This window comes from Ambystoma mexicanum, chromosome 7q (assembly GCF_040938575.1).
Source record: "Ambystoma mexicanum isolate Mex_15411 chromosome 7q, UKY_AmexF1_1, whole genome shotgun sequence".
Lineage (NCBI taxonomy): Eukaryota > Metazoa > Chordata > Amphibia > Caudata > Ambystomatidae > Ambystoma > Ambystoma mexicanum.
In genome coordinates this window covers 1,005,188,307-1,005,210,955 of record NC_090941.1, presented here as the reverse complement: position 1 = coordinate 1,005,210,955, position 22,649 = coordinate 1,005,188,307, and positions in this window count along the sequence as shown.

Here is a 22,649-nt window from a genome sequence, read left to right as displayed (position 1 = left end):
CCAGTGCACAGCAATCATCCCGGAGCACCCCAGCGTCCCACCTTCCCTAACTCGGCTCACCAGTTGTTTTTGGCTGCTTTGCTCTTCCTCGTGCCTTGCAGTTCACTGGTCAATCAGGAGAACACTCAACCTCTTACCCACTATTCACCTGTTTGTGTGGTTGACGGGCAGCCTCCTGCTCTCTGCCCTTCCATGGCAGAACTCCTGTTCTTCTCTATCTCCTCCTCTGGAATGCTGACAGTTTCTCAGCATCGGGCAGCGGTTCACCTGCTCCTTCCCCTTTACCAGACTTGGCCTGCTGCCAGGCTTCCTTTGAGCTTCCTCCGAGGTGAGCCGCCTACTCGTGTCAGGTACTTCTCTCTCTGCTGCATCAGCTGTCCGGGATTTAAATGTCCCAGCCTCCTTCTAACAACTAGAGGTCAGTGTGGTCTTCTGTGGGCTAGTAATCCTCATAGCTCCATTCCTCTTCCTCATCCCAGTATTTCCAAAGGATACAAAACATGGGATTGATAGTCTTTGGGCCTCATTACGGGTCCAGCAGTAAACCTGCCAGTGCTACCGGCGGGTTTGCCACCGGACCCGTAATAAATTGCAGGCACCTGATGGGAAGTCAGGCGGCGGTAATTTAATTTCATGAGTCCCCATTCCCATAGAGTGCCATAGGGTCCCATAGAGTCCAACAGGACTCTATGGGAATGGGGACAAGGGAGCACCGGCATCATTACCGTTTGTGCTGATACTCCCATGAAAACTATGTGGGTGAGTGCCGTCCTGCTAGCAGGTCTGAACTGCCGGGCGGGAGTGCTCCCGCCGGCAGAGTTATAGGGTGCCGGTCCAGAAACAAGGGTTCCGGTAAGCTTAATGGCACCATTGTTACCGGACCAGCACACTTCGAATGAGGCCCTTTGTCTTTCTGTTTACAGGATATTGTAGGATGTAATTAGCAAGTCTTGTAGGATGTTGAAGGGGGTTACCGCAATATGCCATTAAGGCATGAGGAATGGAGGGGACATCCCTAAAAGGAAAATGGTGATACTGTGTCTCATCTGATGACACCTGTCTCCTCGCCTTAGGGTAGCCACCCCATGTGGTCCTCTACATATTGCCGCTACCAGAGTCATGATCCGGTAGCTTCTGCCATTCGTAGGCCACATATATTAACAATAATGTTATGCGAATATGAAACTTATGTTTCAATAGCCTATGATTGGCCAATTTACTAAAATGTCAAATATCGGTTGATTTTCATTGGACATAGACACTTCCTGAACACATGACTTTTATGCTATAGCATGACTAGGTTGTTTCCAAATTTCACTAAAACCACAAGATATGTGTTGCAACCTTAAAACTGGAAAAAACACTTTCTAGAAATGACGCACGTCTTCAGAATTCTTAGCATACTGTATCAAGACATACATAAACTGCCCAGTTTTGTATTGGATCATTTCCCTATCTGATCTTTTCTGACTGTATGCCAGTTTCGTCGCACCATTGAAAGTCACATATTCTACTATTAAACGCTGCCAGGTTTTCTGCACCTGTCTTCAGCTGCTCTTAGTCAACGATGGCTGGGACTCAACTATTTATCTGGGGGTTTCCCAACTCTGTGTTTCTGTGATTCAGACTTAACGACTTTATTAATTTGCAAGGTGAACTGTGGAGTCCATTTTAAGATAATGAATGTCTGCTGTAGTCGCATTTCTTTTGTTGGGTCATATATTTGAGCACTACCTGTTTCTGATGTCTAATGACTATTGAGTGTGAGCAGCATTCTCCACATCTAAACACAGTGTGGCCTAATGTCTGTGTTATTGTATAATAAATAACGTTTTACTCTGTCTCTTATGCAACTATGTGATGTTATAGGTGAAATGACTTCACATCTGTCATCGTTGGTTCACACCATGTTTATCCTCACTGTTTCTGTTTAGGATATGGACAATACAGTTGTCTGAGTGCACAATTCTTCCCATGTTTTGGACCAGTGTGGCATAGTCACCTGTCCGTCACCAAAATAAGTGGGAGAGGCTGCTCTTCTACATTCCCCCCTATGGTTGACAGATTGAACTACTACTCAACCACATACCCATTGTTTACCCACCCCCGCATACAATGTACCTATGCATCCCTACTTCAGTCACCCACCTCAACTCAATGCTCAAAATGGGCGGTATTGTGAAAGACATTTCATAAGAACCCATAGTGCATCAAATCATGTTGTATTCTCCTAATCTATTGTATATGTATGTTTTTTTGTAAAAGGTGTGGCATATTGTGTCCTCTTATTATTTGTGTATATGTATGTATCCCCAGAGAGTAACATTGTTTACTTCCATCTTGTTCTCACCCCTGTTACCCAACTAAATGTTAATTTACATACACAGCGAGTGGCTATACCACTACGAGAATTGTCGTTAAACGACATTATATCTTTTCTTCTGAGGGGACCCACAATATCATTTATTTTTTATTATTATTTCTTCTCCCCTTTTCCTCTTTTTTCCTGTAGTAATTATTACTCTTTTCCACCCCATACCATTTCAGCAGTCCTTGTCCCATTTGCCATCTGCTTAAAATCCATGTCCTGGTCATCATATCACTTAACTTTTGTTAGATCATCTTCGATCTGGTTTTCTTTCCTTCTTTATTTCAAGTTCAAGAATCTTTCATCAGTTAATTATTGTTTTTTCCCTCTACTTTGCAGCAAGTTCAGGGGCCCCTCAATTTGTACAAGGGCCATGCTTCAGGACGCATTATCTTCTTGAGTAAAATAGTTAGTAAAGGGGACATAAGGATGGGGGAGTCCATAAAGAGGATTGTTTCTTCTTTTTGTTCTTCAGTTTAACAGCAATGAGCATGTGGTTGAGTCCCGTAAGCCCTTTTTGTGACATTGTTAGGGATTTTCTCCCTGCTCGAAGGCTCATGTGCTGATGTCACTCGAAGTGCAGGGATTCCATGTCCATCTGAAATATAAAAAAAATGGGTAAGTTTCTTGAAAAATAGGTGCATTTCATTAATTATCAGCACTTCCTCCTAAAACCTAAACATTACTACTTCAATGTTCCTATTTCTCTAAAATATTACTCCTACATCCTAAAATAATTGCTACTAAATTTCCTGTTCTTTAATTTAATTGAATAGCTGCTTCTCCTCCCTCTTGTGTATACCTTAGTGTCCCCTCTGTTTATCTATGCTTATAACATGGTGTGCCTACCTCATAGGACCAAAAAGGCACACATATATGTTTTACCCTGACTTGCCCCACACTTTTCATAGGTTCACACCTCATTTTGTCCTTCTTAGTGCCGTGCAAAACTCAAGCGTCCTCTCCAAACTCCTCTTCTAATTGAAAAAAGGAAACATGCCTCCTCTATTCTTGATAGAGGTTATTTAGAAATGGTTGCATCATGCATTACACTACTGTGGTTAAATTGTCCTATTCTTTGAAATAAAAAAAATATAAAAGACAAAACAGACAACATGACAATCCATCAACAACACAAAGGGAACTGTCTTCTCCTTCATCCGCTCTTCTTCTTGACGCATCCATGAAAAACTGTCTTTTTACTTTCTGCAGAAACCAAATGGAGGCAAAAGTCATGGTAAACTAACAGAGAGAACTGTACTTCCCGAAAATAGGCCTTTCTTCCTTCTTCTGCACAGAGGGTGTTGGCCTTGTCGCTTGTATAGTTCCTTGACATGATGATGCTGGGGTCATCTCTTTATATCCATGGCCAGGTAGAATGCAAGCTCATTTTTTAAAGTCGAAACAATGGTGTACTTTGCTTTATCTTTTTTGTAGATTTTGTTGGCAGGACTGCTTTTAGCGCTCCTTGTTTTGTGCAAAAATCTTCTCTTTGCTCTTTCCTTTGTTGTCTTTCTTCCAGTAGCATAGGACCACAGACTCTCGTTTCTTTGCTGTGTTTATTCTGGTGAGATACAATTAACACTTTGGTCACCCTACTCTAATCTACCTACCCAGGATGCTGAACATGAATGTGTGTCCTAGGCAAGTGTGGAATTTATGCATACAATGTTTGCCTATCACTTCATTTTCATCTCCTATTATTCCTTTGTTCATTTCTTAAAACAAAACATATATCAACCAATATACACTATTTTACATTGACATAATCATAAAAGGGTTACTCCACCTTCTTACATCCAAAGGTCTTCTCTTCCTTCTTCACTAAATATGGCCATACTTATATACATGTACTATTCTTTACCTACACCTGCTACACTTATCTTAGGAAAGAATGCTATCAGTTTGAAACCACTGCATCCCTCACTATCTTTCACCGGATGCTTGGAGCACTATACAAATAAACAAAATACAAATACAAATACTTGTACTCACATGCATCCTCTTTCTTCTAATAATGATCAATAACGAGATCCACACACTTCTTGTGTCCACAGGTTTCTACTTTTTCTCTATATATTTGTATCCCTCTTTCATCCACTAGTGCTCATCTTTTCTCATAATGTGTCTTCCAATTGTATTACTATACTCCACTAAGGCCATATAACCATTCCTCCTATACTCCAAAACGGACACTTTTTCATCTGAAATATAAATCAACTTTTTTACATAACCACGTGCATATATATTGTGCTCTAGCACCTTGAAGTGTCTTTTGTGCTAGATGGAATTCCAATAATAAATCTTAGAACAAATAATCGGACAGACTCCAATAATATGGCAAAGTACTGCTATATTATCAAGTGAATAAAGCAGGGTGAACTGGCAGACATCAGACTGATGCTTGTACACTCACAACCAAATTTGATGCAGGTGTTTTACCCCAATATGCTTCATCTATGACGTCATTCTACGTGGCAAAATACAAAACCTATCAAGGGAATGGATTGAAGAAGGAATATATCTATTTATAGAACATATAAGTATTAGTGCATCATTGGCTACCCCATATCTGCGGGGCACACCTGGAACTACCTCTAAATACGTATAGTATCGATAATAGTGGATATAACAACAGGGAATTGACTCCTGCAACATTATATGTTAGGTTGTCCCCAAACCTCACTGATTGGCTGGAATATTATCCCAACCTTGCACTTTTGGCTCCTTTGCAGCACATACGTGAAACAAAACCTAGGTGTTTGAATACCATCAGACTACTCCCCATTTTCCCAAGTAGCCCATCATCTCTCATCCGCAGGCTATCAGCCAAAGTCTTCTGTTTGTAGTTGACATTGTGCCTGCGCACTGTCCTGGAACATTCAAGGCAGTGTGAGCACACCACTATCTTAGCTTAAGGCTCTAATGAATAGCCTTTGTTTCCACCTTTTGAGTCACATGTGAAGAGACCACAAATGTGTCCATTTCATCCTTCCATTACTGCTATTTGATTCAATGTATGCAAGGTATTGTTGTTCCTATTGGTCTCTAGAGACTTGCTCACTCTATCTCATATGAACTTTATACACTTTTAATTCACCAACAGTTTGGCTCTCACCGATGTTTCCATCTTCTTCCATCTATAAATAATGTCGCACATTCAGAGCCTATCCATGCACTCCCTTTGTGCTATGTACTTAGACTTTGAAAATAGCATTGTTAACTTGAGGCTAACCTTGACTCATCTTCCCCTCTGCACGCAAAACTGTTTTCATGCATCTCCTGATACTTACAGACTTGGCCTGTCTCTGGGGTAGCTTGTTTATTTTATTTATTTATTTATTTGAATTTGAATTTGTATAGCGCACATCGGCCCTAGGGCATCGTGGTGCTGTTACAGAATGCTTACTTAGTACAGGCATACAAGGCAGAACAACACGGCAGAGAAAACAATATGTGGAAGAGGTGCATGTTCGTTGGTTACAGGGAACAGCATATTCCATTTGCAGAGAGATTACACAATTAGTTAAACAGTTTGGTTTTCAACGTTTTCCTGAAAATTGTGTAGGATTTATGTTCAACGTGAGCCAACGTCCATTTTCCTAATATGGCCATCCTTACCACATTATATGTTCCTCTATAGCAATCTTCTCTATGTTCTCTTTCTACTTTGAATTGCTGCGTATTTACAGCTATTGGACAGTATGTTGCTTTATTTTCTTTAGATCCCTGATTACTTTAGCAGTAGATACATGGTACTCTTATTGCTTCAGTTATATCGTTGCTTAGCATTTTCATATTGTTTAGACCTAGGTGCATATATCTTCTTCATGACATCACTTTGTCCTCGTCAGATTTCACTTAAATGTACATCCATAGTATTCAGTGATGTATTCTGACATCTTAGCAGGTGACATCGTTCCATGTAGCATTCTTCCATGCAACATCCTTCCACACTTTGAGTGCAAGTGTACATTCTATATGACTGTCTGTGTGCATAACGTCTCTCATAGACTCAATGCGGCATGGGACCAAATTCTCTTATTCCTTTGTCTTTATCTCCTCTTCATCATTTATCAGCATCTTCTCTTCATCCTTTTTCTTTTTTGGGATCCAAATCTTTGTCACCCCCCTCTGGTAACCTGCATTTTATATGTGCTCATCCACACTCCAGGTCATTCAGCAGCACTATCCAGAGGGTGAACAGCATATTTATCGCCTCTGTCAGGGTTCCATTGCTTTAATCAGGTCTAGAACATACCTGTTCTGGAGGGTCATCAGCCTGATGGCCCTCAATTCTTCTGTGATTGCATTGAATCATTTTATTGTTGCATTAATCGTCTGCAGTAACTCCCATCTTGTAATCTGCATCCACTTGGCATTTACTGCAGCTTGAAGAATATAGCTGCCATATGCTCATCTGGGATATTGTTATAGGACTCCATTCATTTTGCTTAAAAACAATTGCTTCTCTTCAGTCGACGGAGTTCAGGTGATCTCTTTGTCATCAATATGTTGCTCACTTTGGGGAATCACCAATGCTGATAATGTAGCATTACCATGGAGCGTATTCCTCGGCAATTCTTAGGCAACTGCATGTCGGCTCTGGATTCACAGGCCCAGTATCGATCCATTAATACTGCAGTTCCTTCATTTATTTCTGGAACTTCAATTATCTGTCCACATCCTTTATTTATTCCAACCAGGATCAGGCCATTATTCTTGAAGCATGTTTTTGCATTTTGGCATAGATATTGGTACTGCTTCATTGTCGACCAATTTGAGTGGCTTTGAGTACTTAGCCCATGATTCCAGGCATTTGTCACTTACTATCTGCACTATGCTTGCTCATTCTTTCTTCAATAGATGTGCAGGGCAGGTCAGTAGTCCTCCTTCCCATCCGTTACTGGTGAAGACACATCCATATATCACTAGTTGAGGTCTGTCTCTGCATCTTGGCTCTCCTGACTTTTCAGTCATTTCTGAACAATTCAGCTTCTTCATCTGGACAACCTTTATTCTTTCTCCTATCTGGGACAGATACATAGGTTTCTTGTTTGTCCATCCTATGCCATTTTCCATCCTTCTTGTTTTCACATAGGTATCTTCAGATGGGAATGCAAATGTTGATCGCCATCATGATATAGCCCATTTTCCTTCAAATTGTCCTCTGGTTAAGCATGCAGTTAGATGACTAAGGCATTTTGCGTTATGTGAAGACATTTCTCTTGCAATAAATGTTCTTGCCACATTCACGGCATACAGTATTGGGGAACAAACATAACAACTTTCGTCTGATGTTCTTTCGCCCACCTCTTTCATGTGCTGGCACGATAGGTTATTTTTTAAAGGAATCGAATTTTCAAGATATGTATTTATTGTTACACTCACCTGGTATCCACAGGGACGGCACCCAGCTGGGTTACTTGCTGGTATGCTTCTCAGCTTTGCCCTGATGTGGTCTGTGGGGAAGGTTCTGCCTGAAAATACAGGAGGACTGTGTTCAAGACTGACCAACTGGGGTAAGTATCCTCCCTCCACCCCTGTATGCTTTCAGTCCCTCTGGCGCCCTCTCCTCACCTTGTGGTAGAATTAGGCACGCTCTCCGTCCTGCCTTCTTTGCAGGGGCGCGTTGTCTTTCATGGGCGAGTGCGGTCCAGTTACTTCACTGACGCCGGCCCATTTGATATTGTTCAGGTAGGTCTTATTGCTGTTCTTTAGTTTTGTTGCTATCCTGCATGCCTTTCTTTGTTTAAAATGTCTCTTTTTTCTCCCTTAGGTATGCAGAGCTTCAGCGCGGCAAACTGGCTTGGTTGAGTCCCGCTGGTAAATGATGGCGCATAAAGAACGCTATGACGCGGTAAGTAAGCGCTATGCGCAGAGCTGCAAAGTCTTGCCTTTGCTAACCTGTGTTTTCTTTCCTTGTAGGTCGCGGTGTTCTTCAGTGCGAGTGGAATGTCCGGAATGGTGCCAGCCAAGAGGCGACCAGCCAGGTAAGCCTTTTGAGCAGTTCGTAATTTGTAAATGTCTCTACAGCTTTCTTTAATGTTGCCTCTATCTTCCTCTTTCAGGCCGTTCTGTCCGGGAGGCGTGCAGATTCGAGGAAGCTGTTCTCAGCAGCTGCGAGTGTTTAAAGATGAAGGCTGCAGGTAAGATGCTGCTGATAATGATGTTCCTTTTGTCTCCTTGCAGGTTCTGCTTCTCCGAGGTTCGAGGGAATAGCTGGACACAGTGAGCATCACATTGCAAGCTGCAAAGTAACACGAAGTATGTTCAGCAGTCAGGGTGTGGTTTATATAGCCCAGGTAAAGTAGTACCAGGGAAAGTAGTTCCAGGCCTACCACACCCAAAACACTACACCGCATAGTTTGGTTCTTTGAAGCATGTTCTGCAGTCAGGGACTGGACCCATGAGGGCTTTTGAAGATGATGCCAGGCTCTAGAGACCCGAGTCCTGACTCCACCTGGCCAATGGGTTTGCCAGAGGGGGTTTTGGGCGAGGGTTGTGAAATGTATACCTTCATGGTTCTCCTAAATATACCTTTAAATCGAAATAAACTCCTAGTTATATTATAAATCAGGCTATTTACAGTGGGCAAAATAGTACATGTTTCATTAATACACTCCATATCAGTATCAATTTTTGCAACACCTTGTAATGCCATAATAATTAGGAGAAAGACACAAATCATGATACCAGCTGATACCAGCTGATACCACCATTAATATTACATGAACACCTATTGATTTTCTGGATGGCAATGAATTTTTCAAATGTTGAAGCCTCTCCATTTTGTATTTACTTTAATATGCACATTTGTTATCTCCTATGTAATAACTTCTATATCAAAACTGAAGTCTTACTCTCCAGACAACACAATTATTCTTAGGGTCCTCCAAAAACATAATATGTATTCCTCTTTGTACTAGGGCTGGACAAGTCTGTAATATATAAGAAAGAAGAACTGATAAAAATGTGTATGCTAGTGTGATAATAGGTATCATAAATGATGGTCGATACTGTTGTGTGAGAGGTGGTCTTTCCCAACCCCTTCACCATTCCCGCACCGACAAGACACAGGGCCTCATTATAAGTTTGCTGGTCCGGTACAAACGGTACCAGTAAGCTACTGGTACTGTTGTAACCGGGCATGAAGACTACTATTTCTGCTTGCAGAGCATGTCGTATGCACAGGCACCATTCACGAATGGTGCCGGTGCATCCAACCTCCCCATTCCCATTGAGCCCAATGGGGGCTTAATGAGAATGGGGAGCATTTTTTTCCGGCGCCCGTGAATGGGCAATTACCGGGTCTGGCAAGGCCGTAATGACCCGGTAAGTGCCCATTTGCGGGCGCCGGAAAAAGAATTATACTGGCGGCAGCTACTGCCAGTATCGTAATGAGGCCCACAGTATATGCTAAAGGGAGGAGACGCCCCCACCCTCCTGTCTATCCTCTGCACTACATATTATTAGTAAACAAATAACTAAGTATTTTGAATGGCCTAGCAACTCCATTTTGTGCTACACCGAATGCCATCTTTACTCGCCCAAGAATGATTTCTCAATAGTCACAGCTCTCCCTTCCCCAGTGCCGCGCACAGGCAGCCCGAGCCCCCTCTGCCTGACGTGTTGTGAGGAGTATACCTTCATTTGGTGATCTCTCTTGCGTGATATTCCTTGAGACGTACGCAGAAGAAAATGGTTAACATGGGTTCCAGCTTTGCGAATACCCCACTGCTCGCCTGAGCTGGGTGCAGTCACGTGGGGGAGGCTCATGCTTTGTGGATAGAGCGCGAATGGAGGCTCTTGGAAGAACATGGGCATGTGAGTAATAATTGCGAGACAAAACAAATAAGGGAAAAGGGGAGAAAGTGGAGAAGATTGAGTAAGGGGAACACACATGATATGGGTATGGATGAAGAAGAATGAGTGTAGGAAACTATGCGCTTTCCTTTTTCATGGCCATTCGTTTTTATATACATAATGAAGAATAAAGTTGAAAAGCAGAGGAAGAAACAGGAACGCTGCAGTGCACTGTCCCAACCAGTGCAGGAAATAAGTGAAAAGGGTAAAAAGTAAGAGCCTTGTATAATTAGTGTGCTCAGGAACAAGTAGTGGTTATTATTTTAGCTCGTTATTTTAGCTTATTATTTTTGTGTTTTTGAAAATATGGAGGCAGACCCAGTAGGGGCGAAATGTGATGAGTGTAGCACGAGTGAAGAAAGCAGTGTTGCTCCAAACTCGGGGAGAGGACCTAGGAGAAAAGACGGGGAGGGATTAATGTTTATGATTTTGTTGAATGTTGTTGGTATCCATGTTGGTTCATCTGTGAAGGGTTCAATGGTTATGTTTCATGTTTGTGGGCTGACAAATGTATGAGTGACGTGTAAGGATGAAAAGGTATTGTTGATTGTACAAGCAATTGAGATTTGTAGATTGAGCCCAAGGTGGAGGGGGAAAAGAACTCTTTCAGAGAACGGGGATGGATACCCCAGTGTGTCATATTTTAAGCACCTACCCTTGTACAGTGAACACATTAAGAAGTACCATGGTCAGTGGGTAAGAAAAACGAAGGGAGAAGGATCATCTCATGCACGGCCGGAAGGAGGGTCTTTTGATAAGGAAATATTAGATCATGTAGCAACTTACTTGATGGCAAAATACAAGGGGAAACAGCTCCAGAACAGATGAGAGGTGTTAGATTTGTGGAAGATGTTTGAGGAAACACTTACCACAAATAATAAGGGAAAAGAGGGTAGGTCACCTAAAAACATGCAAGACAGGGAAAAGGAAACAGGGAAGGAGAGCGAAGAGCGCAAAAAGATATATCCATTACTCACAGAGGGGTGCTCTGACCCAGCCTACGTACCGGGGTAAGCACTCCAGCAACTCCTAGCTCAGCTCCCCCACCTCCACCATATGTTCCAACTCCAACTGCACCTGCCCCCATTGGTCCACCCACACAAGATCTTGAAATAGCGCTAACAACCACACAAACAGAACAGACCCGAATGAGAGCCATATGTGAGAGAACCCAACCATTAGGGGAAGAGCCAGTTCCACAACCCTTCAAAACCTCCTCTCTCCTGCCAGAAGATAAATGGAAATCTGGGAACTTCCTTTTTAAAATAGACAGTGCACCAATAAAGATAGTTTAGTTTAGTTTAGTTAATTTAGTTTAGTTTAGTTTAGTTTAGTCATTTGTATTGCGCACCAGACCCGAGGGTATGAGGGCGCAGGAGCAACAAGGTTATTCACAGCTTGGTTACACGTTACAATGCATGACAATAATTACAATTGGACAATGGATGGTTGAAGCAGTCACAATAAAGGCAAGAGTTTGCTGATTTACAAGTATACATATTATATTTATAGCGGTGAGGTGGGTTGAGTGGTATTAGCGGTCATTGTTCGTTATCCAATGTATATAGTTGCATCTAAAGTGTGTGTAGGTTTGGGGTGTCCCTACAGAGGTTGGTAGGGAGTTCCAATGTTGGGCTGCTTTCACCTGGAAGCTGTTGCCACCCATTTTGGTGCGTTTGAACCTGGGAACTGTGAGTAGATTTGCGTTGGAGGTTCTAGTAGGTCTATTGGAAGTGTATTTACTTATTCTATCGACTAAGTAGCGGGGGGCAGCGTTGTTGAGGCATTTGTGTGTTAGTGAGGCAACTTTGACCTGGATTTTATCTGTAGTGTTGAGCCTGTTATGGGCTCTCCTAATGTTAGAAATGTGTTCTCTCTTGGGGATGCTAAGCGCTGCTCTGAGAGCGTTGTTTTGTAGCGTCTGTATTTTGTTAGTAACCTGTTTGCTAGCTCCTACGTAGAGGGCATTAGAATAGTCCAGTTTTGATAATACAACGTATTGCAGCTCTGGGTGGATAAGAAGGGTTTGGATGCTCTTATAAGCTTACATGTGTAGGCCGTGGAGGATGCCATAGAGCTCACTTGTTTATTGAAGGAGAGGGAGGAGTCAATGTATGTTCTTAAGGTTTTCACTTCCTTGGCTACTTTGATCGGGTTCCCGTCTATAATGAATCTGGTGTAGTTGTGGTCCAATTTGGTTAGGTTTGCGGTGGAACCAAGTATGATGAGATCAGTCTTGTCATCATTCAGGCATAGACTGTGAGAAGCCATCCATGCCTGGATGATGAGGAACACCTTGTTCACCAAGGCCAAATCATGGTTGTAATCTCCCGTCAACGGAATGAGGATCTGGGTATCATCGGCACAATTAGTGTAGGTGATACCCAGACCATCTAGATCATCTAACAGGGGCTTCGTGAACACGTTGTACAGTGTAGGGGAGACGCATGAACCCTGGGGGACTCCGCATGTGATGGGGATGAGGTCGGCGGCAGCTGTGGTGGAGAAGACACGCATGGATCTGTTGCTGAGGAATGACTTGATCCAGCTGATGGCTTCTTGGGAGAAGTGGGCAGCTGAATCCAAGTGATTGCATAAGATGTTGTGATCAACTAGATCAAATGCCGCGGAGAGGTTAAGGAGAAGCAATAAAGCAGTTTTCCCATTGTCTCTAAGAGTGTCAATTTGAGCCTTCAGGTCAATAAGGGCCATTTCTGTCCCATGTTGGGGTCTGAATCCTGATTGCCGAATACCGAGGAGATGGTTTGTTTCAAGGTATTTTTGGATTTGTTGGTAGGCTGTCTTGTCTAATATCTTGAGCAGGAAAGGGACGGTGGTAATAGGTTTGTAGTTGGTAGGAGTGGAGGGGTCAAGAGAGGGCTTTTTGAGAAGGGGGAGGACCCAGGACTCTTTGAGGTTGCTGGGGATGGTACCTGAGGAGAAGGAGGCATTAATGAGTCTGGTGATGAATGGCGAGAGGTCTCTTGCCGCATCTTTAATAATTTGAGGTTGCCTTGACAGTTAGATGGTTTGAGGCTGAGAATGATTTTTTTCCCCTTCAAGAGTGGAGACTTTGGAGAAGCTTGGTGTTGGGGTTTGGGGCGCGGGGCAGTATTAGTGGGGTTGGTTGGTTTAGGTATGGAATCTTTCTTATTTTTAATTTTAGTTTGTAGGCCTGTGACTTTATTGTTTCGGGCATTTTGCACACTGGTGCACCATTGTTTGTCCTTCACACAAGTGTCTGGGGTTAGCACAGGTGTTTCCAGTTCTTTAATGATCGTAACAGCTCTTTGGTGCTGGAGTTGGATTGTGCAATTCTCTGGTTGTAAGACTCTTGTTTGGCAGCTATGATTTCTTTTTTGTAGTTGGACGTTATTTTATTGAGCAATATTTTGTTATGGTCTGTGGGAGATTGTCTCCAGGCTTGTTCCTTTTTGCGTTTTTCTAATCTAAGAGTTTTAAGGTGACTAGACAACCAGTGGTTGAGATGCTTTTTCGGTTTACATTTTCTTAGTTCTAATGGTGCAATGGAGTCGTAGGGGTTGGAAGTAGCAGGGAGTTGGTTAAGTGTAGGGAGGATGAGAGGGATCAGTTTTTCCACTGTGATATTTTTTTTACTTCTCGTGGGGATGGCTGAGGCCAGCACATTGTTGGTGATGGGACTCGAGGCTTTGAGGGTAAAGGAGAGGAGATGGTGGACGGACCATGGTTGAGGGGGGTTATCGGTGATGGAGGCCACACAGTTGTAGTCTGCTACCCAGTCGAGGGTTCTCCCTTTGTTATGGGTGGGGCCAGATACTTTTTGTGTAAAGCCTAATTCAGACAGAGTATTGTTGATGAGGGTAGCCTGGTGATCTTTGGGGTCTTTAAAGCCTAGGTTGAAGTCTCCTAAGAGGAGGCTCTGGGAGGTGTTTTTTAGGTTATTGGTGAGGATGGTGCTGAGGTCATCCTCGAAGGATCCTAAGGGACTGGGAGGTCTGTAGAGTAAGTGGATGGATATCGTTTGGGAGTTAGTAGTGGGCAGCTTAGCTGTGAGTGATTCACATGATGGGAGGTGGATAGAGGAGTCAAGTCTAATGTTGAGATGTGTTTTGGCAATTACGGCCAGGCCACCGCCTCCAGATTATGTTCTATCCGCTCGGAGGATGATGTAGTCGTCGGGGATGGCTAATGAGAGGGGTGGACCTGCGGCTGTGTGGAGCCAGGACTCGGTTTTGGCTTAGAAATCTAGATCTCCTGCTAGAATGATGTCCGCTATATCTGTAGCGTGGGCTATTATAGAGCGTGCGTTAATGAGGGCGCCTTTTATAGGTGGGCCGGTAGTCTTAGTGGGGGTGGGGATGGTGGCTGTGTTGTAAGTTTTGTGTTTGGTCGTAGTATTAGGTGGGCTGGACTTGGGTCTTTCCAACGTAAGGTTGGCGCAGGTGCTAATGGTAGTGGTACGGTTAGTCAGTCTGGACTGGATAGAGTCCCTAGCTCGAGGCTCGTATAGTTTAGGTAGTCTGGACCATAATCTGGTATTTCTTTCAGAGAGTCTGCATGGTAGGGAGAATTGGAGCAGCATGGTTGTGGCGTAGGGCTCTATGGGAGGTGGTGGAGTGGTACCTATGGTGGCCAAGCTGAGGGTGGAAATAGGAGGGCATGAAGAATTAATAAGGTGGAGAATAGTTCTCAACAGTATTGAGTAGATGCCTGGTAGGAACATGTTGTTGGTGGTGGGTGGCCTAGTTGGTGGTTGGGTGTGTGGCAATCAGCAGGAGGGCCGGGGGTTAGCAGATACTGCATATGTGGCTGGGATGTACACGGGGGTCAGGCCAGTTATGTGTAGGATATTGTGGTCAAGTAGCAGTTAGCTAGCAATCAATTGATAAAGCAAGTAATGGCTAAATTCAGTAGGACTGCAGTTGCCCAGGATAAGCGAGATAGGCACATATGTTAGGGAGTGCGCAGGTATACAGGTACACAGGATTTTGTAATCAAGTAACAGTTAGCTAGCAATCGATTGGTAAAGCAAGTAGTGACTAAGAGCATTGGGAATGCAGTTGCACAGGATAAGCGAGATAGGCACATAGGCTAGCGAGTACACAGATATTCACCCCCACGGCTATGCAGCACAATAAAAAGCCTAGATGCTATGTGTGCTAACATAATGGCTAGATTCGAATTTAAAAGTAAGCTGACACAATGCCTAGATTCAAATTTCAAAGTAAGCTGACACAATGCCTAGAACTGACACAATGCCTAGATTCGAATTTCAAAGTAAGCTAACACAATGCCTAGATTAGGGTTTCAAAGTAAGCTGACATAATGGCTAGAATCGAATTACAAGTGAGCTGATACAGTGTCTAAGATCATTTGCACACCATACGGCTGGAATCGATTTTTAGTAATGGGTCAGGCATAGACTGCTGGTGGCTGGGTAATAGTCAATACAGCATGAGTACAATAGGTAGGGGGGATTGCAAAGGTTGGTAGAGGTGGCAATCATGGCGAGAGTTAAAGTGGTGCTTGGGTGCAACGCTTCACCATATGGGTAATCAATAATAGGCAATAGAGGTAAATGCAGTGTTTTACGGTCACTGTACCTTGTGGGGCACAGGTGGCACCTGTGTGCAGAGGGGCAGCATTTCCTGCAGGTAGCAGGGACCAGCAGGGACAGACTTGGACAGGTGGTGGCCTTTCCGACGCGGGCTTTCCTGGAAAGTGGGCTGGCTCACGCCTCCGGTCTCCTATTGCACCAAATGAAGGGCGATGCAGCCAATCGTGTGCGGCTCGCCGAAAGGCAGGTGAGGACTGTAGGCTTAGTACAAGTAGAGAGAGAGGGAGAGATAGAGAGCTTAGGATACAATACAGTGGCTTCGGAAAGAGATAAGGAATGTTGGAACGATTTTAAAGAAGGTGAGGAGGGGGCCGTAGGAGGAATACAGACAGTTCAGTGAGTATCTCCCAGGGTGGTAGAGGAAGTAGAAGGATGGGAAAACAGGCTACCGAACAGACCGGGAAGAACAGCATTAGCGAAAAAGAAAGGAACAAAGGTGGATCGCGGAAAGGTAAGATTAAAATTACAAAGGCCCCTCATTCATAAAAGAGCAGAGCAGCCCCATTAGGTGCCCTCGGCATTGATGGACAAAACCAACCTTCTCAGAACCATCCCCCCACTCACAGTGGGCATTGGAAAATGGATATATGTGTTTGAAAAGAACACAGCAGGGGTGTCCCTGGTCATAGGGGATATAAAAAGCCTTCTGGTATCGGCAGTAAGAGATCAAGCAGACTTAGTGTGGGTGAAAGCAGGGTTTCGGGGGTCACCACAGGGAACAACACACATGACGGGGCATCGTTCAACAATGTTTGTGCATTAGTATGGGATGCCCTGTGGAGAACCTTTTTAGAAACCCCGATTTACACTCTATAATGTAATGCACTATGGGGATTAGGAAGATGTTGCACAGTTCATTCTTCAGGTGCAGGAGATGTGGCGCGCAGAGATAGGCACGGCCTGGGACCAATCCAGCTCCCTATTTTATTTCATCACTAAGCAAGGCCTCCCGAAGGAAGTACAGAAGGCCCTCGATAAAATAGCTGGTATAGAAGCCAAAGGATGGCCAGAAATTCAGAGCATTATAGTACACGCATTGCAGGAGGGTCAAAGAGAGAGAGAAAGAAACAATGCAGAGGAGATTAGCTGAAGAAGCAAAACATGTACAGAGTATACTAGTGAAGGTCACGGCAGTAAACGCAGTGCCACCCCCAGAACAGCAGGGAGAAGAAGGAGGAGTGTCAGTAGCAATACAAGCAAGGATGGCTGCAGCATGGGCAAGAGCAGTGGGGAGGACATCAACCATACATAGGACCCCAATGGCAAAGAAGACCCGCAAGGGGACGAGGTGGATGCCGGGGACAGAGGGGTGGAGGATATTGGTGGCAAGGGCCATGTTGGTCTTGTGGGAGATGGGGCCATTTTTCACAGGAATGCTGCAGCAGACAAGGGGGAAACTATACATACCAACAGCCACAATATAATCAACAACAATATGGCCACCCCCACCCAGGTATTCCATACAGCCTTCGCCAAGTAAGTTACGAATTGGATGAACAACCAGACAGCAGACCAATGCCGGGGTACCATACTCTCAGACACCCTCCACATAACATGCAGTCACGCCCCACCTGCGAAAGCCAAATTACACATCGCCATGCCAACCCGTTGATAGTAGAAAAGGTACTGCAGTGATTGGTCTATAATTCGTGTGGACACTTGGGTCTATGGTGGGCTTTTTTAATAGTGGCAAGACCCAGGCATCTTTTAAGTTGTTGGGGACTATGCTTGTTTCAAAGGAGGCGTTGATAAGGGAGGTGATAAATGGGGCCAGTTCCTTGGCTGATTCTTTAATGATAGGAGCAGGAAAATGTCCTCCTGACAGTTAAATAGTTTGTGAGTAAACGAGTGAGACATAAATGAGGTCTGTTGAGATGAGGCAGGCAGGAGACTAGATTTTTTGGATTCGATTTTACTTTGTAGCATCGCTATTTTATCCAATAGAGCTATCTGAATAATGTGAGCTCATGGCCCTCGGAAATGTGCATCTATTACTGGGTAGGATTACACCTGAATAATTCTGAGTCCAAATAACCAGACAAACTCAAGAAGATGGCAAGTTGCTGTTTTATTAGCAATTATCTAAAACAGGGATTTTACAACGAACGTCAACAGACGTACACTCATTCTCAGCGATTTCCACATGAAATACAATTATATACACTCTTTGTGAGTCAAAATGATGTCATGCTACATGTCAATAGTGAAAAACCTATCAAGGGTTGGGATTGGTTAAGGGACACATCAAGATATACAATCATATAGGAGTTAAATTTGTTATTGGCAGTCAGATATCAGGTAGACAACTTATGACTACCTCTTGATATGTGTAATTTAAGAAAAATCAGTTATACAGTGTTTCATTGGTTTCTCAAGCTATAAGGTCCTTCATTATATGGACTAATACAATTGGTTTGGCACGCTTGTGCCATGTCTTGAACATTCGGTTCAATTAGCAACCCATGAACCAAGACCCAGGTGCAAGTATATAGGACATGGAGCTCCCCTACCACACAATTAGCCCAACATTCCCATCACCCATGCCTTCTGCCATTAAATTCTCTTTGTACTTGGCCTTGCAGAGTATTCCTAGGAATGCAATGGGAGTGAGAGCACTCGCTATCGTGTCTGGAACTCCAAGTTCAAGCCCTATTTTCTGCCTCGACTCATGTGACAAGAGACCACGATTCTGTTCATTCTATCAGCTTTTAAATGTTTGATGGATTAAGACTTGGCATCTTCTGTGTTCTTTCTTGCACCTTAATGTGAGAGGATTCATCCTCCGCATACATGTTCCTCTTCAGCGTAGATAACTGACCTCGACTTCTCAGTTCTTGACTTTAAGCTATACAGCCTCCCAACAGAGCTCCAACAACCTGCTATTCTACTGTCACACAGCCTTTCATGTTCTCTTCATGGTTCTTTGGCTTAATTATTTCATAAAACCAATTTCCAGTGTCTGTACAATGGCGGCTCCGCCTGTATTCTATTCACTACTTGTAGCTAGACTATACAATGACTTGATCTATCTTGCATTTCAGCATATGTACATCCATTATACTTCTGATTACTACAGCACTTTCTACCATGTAATCTTCTTCTTTTACACTTTTAAGGTTCACTTGATACTTTACTTCGTCATTTCTCCTCTAGGATTCATACATTGTCTTCATTCAGCATTTCAGGACTTTGTGCACACTTTCCTTTGACGCCATCAGTCCATTTTTGTAGCTCTTTCTCATATTCCTTCAGGGATCTCCTCCTGCAGGCTGTCATCAACTCGATGGTACATTTGATATGGTTATCTTAATGGATACCGTTTTCCGAATACTTGCTGCTGTATTGGTACAATAGCTGGTGTTAGACAAGGCACAGTCTCATGTCTCCAATACAGGAGAGGTAAGGGGGTAGGATCTCCTGCGGATGTGTACGTCTGGTCCTCTACATTCCCCCTTCTGGTTGAGACCTCGACCACCTCCTCAAGTTTTTCTGCTTCTTTGAATCTTCTCTTGAAGAAGGGATTCTTTGGTATCCATATCTTCGTCACCCCCCTCGGGGTGCCTGCATTTTTGATGTGTGAGCCCACACTCCAGGTCACGTAATTGCATTCTCCCCTTGGCATACAGAAGACCCAACATCCCACATAATTCTTATGATCTTGTGGGTACAGGAATTTTGTTCCTTGAGGTGCAACAATACTTGCTTTTATTTGGTTTCTAATGATACTTTCAGTCTGCGCGTTGTCTTTGGCTTCATCCTTCACATCAATCATGCTCTTCATTCCCACTGCTTTCTTTGCTGTTTTCTGCATTGCCCAATTATTATCCTTATAACAGAGAATCCGAGCATGATCATCACCAATATTGCTCCAAGGCACTTGAACACATTTGCCATCCAGTCAGGAATCCAAGCAAACAGAAATGATACGCAATCATCATCTCCAATAGCCTCTGCCTCCTCCTCCATTTTTGTGTGTTGTTTTGTCAACATAGTTATAGCATTCGTCAAGGTCCCATTTTCACTGTCATGGGATGGTCTGAAAGTACAGCAAGAAGGCCCGACCTTGGCACAAACACCTCCTTCCATTGCTGTAATCATGTCAAGGACCTGTCTGTTCTGGAGGGTCATTAGCTTGATGGCCCTCAACTCTTCATTTATGGTGTTAAATACTTTTATAGTGGCATGGATTGTCTGTAACAGCTCCAATCTGGTGATCTGCAATGATTTGGCATTCACTACTGCTTAGAATCCAGGCATAAATGTAGATGTTATTATCATAGCAATCTTGCTGAACAACTTGTGCTCAACCCGGAATCTCATTGTAAGGTTGTATTGACTTAGCTGAGAAATAATTCTCTCTCTTTATCCGCCGGAGTACAAGTGACCTTCTTTTTATCAGGTGCTCGTCCACTTTTGGAAATCCCTTCATATTCATATGATATGATATGATATGATAGGTTATTTATACCGCGCTTAATACACAGAGGTTTATAAGCGCGGACCCGGGGATCGAACCTGTGTTGCTCCGTGTGCTCTTGCTTCCAAGGCTGGCACGTTGCCATTGAGCTATCCCCCCCAAGACGATAGCTCAGGCTGGAACATAGATCAGTACAATGGAACACACTCTTCCCCAGTTCCTGGGCAACTTCATATATGCTCTGGACTGGATCCACAGGCCCAATATTGACCCATTAGGACAGCAGTCCCTCACCTCATTCCTGGATTTCAATTATGTTCTTGCACCATTTATTCTCTCCAACTCGGACGTTACCTTTGCTTCGAAAGCACATTGTTGCATTAGTCAATGGGACTACAGCCACTGGTCCTGATTTATCATCCACCATGTCAGCAATTTAGAGTTCTTATCCCATGACTTTAGGCACTCATCATTCATGTTCTGCACCTTGTGCATGGTTTCCTTCATTAGTAGATGAGCTGCACAGGACAGCATCCCATCTTCCCATCCTTTGGTCATAATCACTCGTCCATAGATTACTGTGAGTGCCCTCAGCATCCAGGAATTCCAGTTTTTTTAGTTTTGTCAGAACAATTCATCCTCTTAATTTCTTCAAGTAATACTTTGTCTTGTCAAATAAAAGGATACACGAGCATCTTGTCTGTCCATCCAGGCTCTTTTTACATTTGCTTTGTCTTGACATAATCATCCTGGTATGGAAATGTCTGTCTTGATCGCATTCGCAGAGTTGTCCAGCCCCCTTGGAACTGTCATCTGGTGGTAAATGCTGCTAGATGGCTGAGGCACTTCGCATCATGCGCCGGCATCTCTTTTGAAATGAATGTTCTTACTGTACTCATGGCTTAGTTGATGAGAGAGCAGACATAACAGCTCTCATCAGATGCGCTCTTCCCCATCTTTTTCATATGTTGCTACCACATATTATTCCCCAAGTGGGCTAAATTATCAAGATAGGTATTTATCCCCTTGTTATCTTCTTCTACATCACTGTTATGTCATTTGACATGCCCAAATAGGTCAAAGAAATTATCATCATTTGTACTTATACTGGGAAAAATCATATATGTCGTGTTTTCAATTGAACCTCTGTGAAAGATAGTGAGCTAAAGACTCTGGGTAAGTGTCTCATAACCTGGACTAATGTCTGGCATAGGGACTCCCAGGACCCCCCTTGTTTTTTGCGTTTTTCAATTGAACCATCAAAATGATAAAGACTTCGGAATGTAAGATACATAAAGAAGAAAAGAAAGTACATGCATATGTGTATCATGCATAAGAGTTTAGAAAAACATTTTGTGTGCCACGCCATTTCTTGTTGATTTGCTAGCCTTCTTGCAACTGCATTTCTTACTCCCTGAATCATTTTTAATACATGAACTCAAATCACATTCACAGTTGCATGATCAGCTCGATTATTGCAACCTAAAGCCCCCTTATAAATCGGCTGTTCATTGGATTTTGGAGAAAGGTGAGAATATTAACATCTCTCCTAATGAGGGTAGGGTATGAATGAAGTATAAACACAAACATTACAACCACAACCCTGTGTGTATCGACTGATGCCATGTGCCAATCTTGCAATATATTTTCTCAAAAGGAATCTGGGTATTTATCTCTCTTCCAGTTTTTAATAAGGAATTGACGCTTGGACATAGTACCGAAATAATTTTACTTTTTTAAAGAATCTCTAAAAAGTATGTTTAAGCTCTGGAATTCTCTGTAAGTCCATGCACTTCCTGCTAGTTATTTAAGGCATGTCTAATGAATTCCAGTCCAAAAGGAAGAAAGTGAAAAGGCAGCACTGCTTTACTGAACACCCCAAAATCCCCATTCAAAAGGACACTTTTTCACCTTTAAAAAATGCTGCTTTGACGCTAATTCCATCTGTTCTTTCTTAAACCACTGTGATCAATAAGGCCCTCCCATGCCCAGGATATCTCATTGTGCTTCAGCAAAACCAGGCATGATTTCTGAAGGATAGTGTCAAGACCCTCGCCCAAAACCCCCTCTGGCAAACCCATTGGCCAGGTGGAGTCAGGACTCGGGCCTCTAGAGCCTGGCATCCTCTTCCAAAACCCTCTTGGGCCACTCCTGGCTTTCACTTTCACTTTCAGGTTCATACACCATGAAAAACATGTGCTTGGGAACTACTTAATGTGTTGTCAGCCAACATGGAGGCATCCACATTGCTTGGTTCCAAGGAACCAAGCTATGTGGTCTAGTGTTTTGGGTGTGGTAGCCTAGGGACTACTTTACCTGGACTATTTTGTTGGGGCTATTTAAACCACACCCGAGCAAGACAACACGCTTTGCGTTACTTTGCAGCTTGCAACGTGACA